This window comes from Belonocnema kinseyi, chromosome 10, assembly GCF_010883055.1.
Source record: "Belonocnema kinseyi isolate 2016_QV_RU_SX_M_011 chromosome 10, B_treatae_v1, whole genome shotgun sequence".
Classification (NCBI taxonomy): Eukaryota; Metazoa; Arthropoda; class Insecta; order Hymenoptera; family Cynipidae; genus Belonocnema; species Belonocnema kinseyi.
In genome coordinates this window covers 92,098,148-92,103,228 of record NC_046666.1, presented here as the reverse complement: position 1 = coordinate 92,103,228, position 5,081 = coordinate 92,098,148, and the positions used below count along the sequence as shown (strand labels likewise).

Sequence of the window (5,081 nt, the reverse complement as noted above, 5' to 3'; positions counted from 1 at the left end):
ACCGAACATCCTATATACATTTATGCAGTTCAATAATTTATTTTTTGATTAATTTTGAAATATTTTTTCTCGCTGCATTCAACCCCTAATTATTTGAGTAAAAGATTTAAATTTAAATGAGATTTTGAATTAAATAGTTAATTATATAATTACAAACCTTATTTCTAAAAGGAACATTTCGATTTTTAATTTTTTTTTAAATTAAAGTTCATTAAATTCTTAAGAGCTTAACGCTCTTAAGTGAAATTTTACACATAACAATTTTTTACGCTTTAATAACTGATCAGGAAAACTTTATATTATCCTAAATAAACGTGTAGGGACTCATAGAATACAAATAATTTGTTTATTATTCCATTCATTTGTTATAAACAAATTTGATAAAAATATTGACAAATAGTCTTATTATCGGTAAAAAAAATTTTTTTTCTAAAAGTACTTCACATTAATGTAGGAATGACATTTAATAACAAAAATAATTTAAAAGTTAATAATAACAATTGTTATAAACAATTCTTGTGGCAAAATATTAGAATTTAAAGTTTTTCAAATTATAATTTCCTTCAATTTCCAGAACGCCTTCAGGTATTCTGCAAAATAATAAGTATTTAATAATACGTAGGGCGCAACGAAAGTTTTGCAATACGTGGAATCTATTGGAAGAAAAGTGATGATCCTTGCGTCATGAGAAAGAGCGTCAAAAATTAGGTAGGAAGAGGAAACCTGTTGACTCAGGTCTCAGTACAGTCTAAGCACGCAGCCCGGAACGATTGAGAAATGGCGTCGTAGACAAAGGAAGAATATATTCGATACAACTTTTCTCGCGGTTCAAATGTAGACCAAAGTTTTGTGGAAATGTCTCCAGTATTGGGTAAGGATTGTCCGCATCGTCCAAAAATTTCCCGATGGTATAAACAGTTCGAAAGGGGAAATTTCGGTTTCGCTGACGACTCGCACTCAGGGCGACCGTCGGAAGTGGTGACATCGGAAAACATCGCGTCTGTGAATAATCTACTGAATGATAATGGAAGAATCGATTACCGGCAGATAGAGCAAATGTTACACATTAGTGTACCAGCAGTCCATCGAATTCTGCACGAACATTTACATGTTAGGATGGTTTGTACTCTATGGATACCACGTGCTTTGACCGAGGAGCAAATGACAGCGAGAGTAAAGTGGCGCCGAAAAATGCTAAAAAGATTTGAATCGGGATCTTCTCAAAATGTAAATAGTATTATAACAGGCGACGAAACCTGGCTGTATTATTACGACGTTCGAACAAAATCACAAAACAAGATCTGGCTGTTTGAGGATGAGGATGCTCCAGTGGAGGTATGGAAGTCTCGATCTGTAAACAAAAGAATGATTGCAGTATTATTTAAAAACGCGGCATTGTGGATAGAGTCGTACTGGAAAACCAGCGTACAGTCACCTCTTCCTGGTACACTCAGGTATGATTATCCCAAGTCATAAACCAACTCAAAAACATTATGCCAAAATCTCAACTCAGCACCTGGCTATTCCACCATGACAATGTACCGATAAATCTGGACCGACTATTCTAGATCACCCTCCATACAGTCCAGATCTTGCTCCCTGTGACTATGGTTTGTTTTCAGAAGTAAAAAGACAACTAAAAGGGCGTCGATTTACTAACGAAACTTACTTACTTACGTATGGAAAAGTGTATTCACTGCGGTGGAAAGTACTTAGAAAAACTATAAAAGGTTCGTCTGTATTGGAAAACTTTCGTAGCGCCCTATGTATATTATAAAATATAACAATTTAAATTTTTGTAAACAAATTAGATAAACCAATTCAAAATTCTGGCCCTTTCGCATAGACATTTTTTGTACTGGAAATGTTTAAACCTGCTGGAAGAATGACTGCTAATCTCAAAAATGTTTGAGAAGTTAACAATAACCATTGTTATCAATAATTCTCGTGACAAAATATTTGAATTTAAGGTTTTATCGAAATTTTAATTTTCTTTAATCGCTACAGTGACTACGGATATTCTTAAAAAATACATCTGTGATAATATATAACAACTTAAATGTTTATAAACAATTTACATAAACAAATTCCAAATGTTGGCAGTTTCACTTGTAAAAAACCGGGGTTTCAATCGAAATAGAATGAGAATGAATCATAACACTGCATGCTAAGATTCACTCTATAAAAAATCTTTTGTCAGTAACCCATCGACTTGACCATCAAAGAAAATTTAAATGTAATAAAATCTCAAGTTTAAATATTTTGTAACGAGAATTGTTAATAACAGTCGTTATTGTTAACTTTCTAATATTTTTGTGACTAGCAATCAGTCGTCCAATAACTTATATTATTTCTCATCAAAAAAAAATTTTTACGCGAAAAGTCAAAAATTTTGAATTTGTTTATCTACTTTGTTTACAAAAATGTTAATTGTTAAATTCTGTCAAATATTTATTATTTTAAGAAATATCTGAAGTCGTTCTGGTGATTAAAGGAAATTATTATTTAAAAAATCTAAAATTCTAATATTTTGCAACAAGAATTCTTTATAACAATGATTATTATAAAGTTTTAAATTAGTTTTGTTATTATATGTCACTCCTACATTAATGTGAAGCACTTGTAGCAAGAGCAAATGTGTTCATAAAATTGGTTTATAAAAAATAATTCATGTAAGGCAATATAAAGTTTTCCTGATCAGTTATTGAAGTGTAAAAAATTGTTATGTATAAAATTTTAGTTTTTCCATACTTCGAGTGAAAAAAATGATTAATAAACAAATGGAGGAGACAAAAGTTCAGAGAGTTAAGCTCTTTAGAATTTAATGAACTTTAAATCAAAAACTCAAAATCGGACAAAAATTGAAGGCTCTGTACATTTTTAAACGAAAAAATTGCATGTCCTCCTACTGTGCGTCATGAGTACGGTACGTTTGTTGATATAGTTTAATATTTCATAGTCTGTTTATTTTAGAAATTAGGTTTTCAATATTACAATTAACTGTTTATTTCAAAATCTCGTTTAAACTTAAATTTTTTACTAAAATTATTAGGGGTTGAATACAGCGAGAAAAAAGCTTTCAAGATTAAGCAACAAATAAGTTATGGAACTGCATAAATGTATATATGATGTTCGGTTCTATTTAAATAAATATTAACATTATATTAAATAATATGAAATCTAGTTTCTCATTTATCAGTCTTGTTGACTTTTTACCACATTATTCCCTCAAACATTTCTATTACAATTACTATTAGTTTTTAAAAATAGTACCTTAAAAATTGAAATGATTAAGATTTTAAAGATACAAAGATTCTTTACTATGCAACTCAAATTATAGTCTTACATATTTTAATTATTATTATATTGTCATTGGATAAAAGTGATATATTTTTTATTAATTCTTCTGCTCATATAATTGTTTTAAATATTTTTGTCATCAAGGTGTTAAATATTATTAATTTTTTCATTAGCTACATTAAAAAATTTAACAATAAATAATGTTTCCTACTTTAAAAAATAATAGAATAAATAGTATCTGCAAAATAAACAGTAGAAATATAAAGTTCAAACTGCTTTCAAAATGTATCTCAAAATTTAATTTTATTCATATTACACTACATATTTTCATGACTTTTTCCTTTTTTAAACAATAAGTAATACTAACTCTTATTTTTTCATATTTTTTTCTGTTTATTTGCAAACAGCATCAAATTTTTAATTATTTTTGCTTTTTCTTAATGCAATTCAATGCAAAAGTTGGACCTACTTTTTGTGGCGTCATCTGTTGGATTGGTTTGACCGACATTTCCCCTCCGGATCGCAAGAGAACATACACGGTCATGGCAGAGGTCTAAAATAAACTTATCTAATTAATTTCTCAGCTAGAGTTTATACATAATAATAATAATAATGAAATATTATCTAAACAAATATATCCCAATAAAGTAAAATAAATATTGAAATTTGCTGTATATTTCCCTCTCATACAGTTCAGCTATTTATTTCATTTTTAACTAAACTCAACTTGTAACTAATGAGAGTCGAAGGCGGGAGGAAAATGTTCGCTAGTTACCCGGTAAGAAGTCTTGCATTAAAAGGTATTACAAATTTTGAATCCATAAGAATGCCGTTTCTGTCCTTCGTTCTTTAATTCTCATTAGGCGGCGAAAATAATAAGATTACAATATATTTTAAAGCCGATCGGAGCTGCCAGATGTATACAAGAATACATCTCTTTATCGTGAAATGTTCGCTTTGTTCAAATATTATCAATTAAAAAAATAAAAAATCATTATAAAAAATTCAAAAAATTATTTTTCACTCTTTGTGGTATTCAGAAAAATATCGTCGGTGCTAGGTACAGGAAGGGAGACAATTTAAGGTAATGTGATGAGTGGGTCACGTCACCGTATTCCTACCTTAACGCCACTTTCTTTATTTCCTAACTTATTTTCACATGAAGCGCCACATAGAGTTGAAAATTTGTGATAATAAATAAGAAGCACTAAGAAAGTTGGGTCTGGTCTTAAATTTGTATAATTATTAAAAAAGCAACAAAAAAGTATTTACAACAAAAAATTTCTAAGAATTATTAAAATGTAGGACCAGTGGAGATTCAACACGGGAGGGCAAAAATGGGATCTAGAGGCATTCAATATTTTTCACCTTACCACAGGATGAATGAAAATTTTCAGTTATTCTTATGCAAGCCTTCTTACCGGGTGACTAGTTTCAGTTTAAATTGTCCTCCCACCTTCCACTCTCTAACGACGAGAAGCGGTGAAGGTAGTAGCATGGAGGCGGGAGATACTACCCGCTGTTTTTTCCTGGCCGATCCACAACTCGACCTTAGGCTTCGTTGCGATCTCAAGGTGCGGACTCTAACAATCAGTTAAATGGTAGAGTAATAATAAGTTAATAAATCAAGAGCTGCGCTCTGGGTTAAACCCGTTGCTGGTGTTAGGAATGCTTTACTTTGAATGAGAAAACTTTGAAGCCTCAGAGCGAGTTCCAAAAATATTTTTATTTCTAAATAAAAAAATAGGCATAAATTTATTTGCTTACGATAAAAATTTGGC

At 30.3% G+C, this 5,081-nt stretch overlaps 1 protein-coding gene across 2 annotated transcripts in view; it reads left to right on the top strand.

Moving 5' to 3' along the window:
* Positions 1-5,081, top strand: part of LOC117181558 (cytoplasmic tRNA 2-thiolation protein 1-like) — a 77,084-nt gene that overhangs the window by 22,914 nt on the left and 49,089 nt on the right. The window lies entirely within an intron of this gene.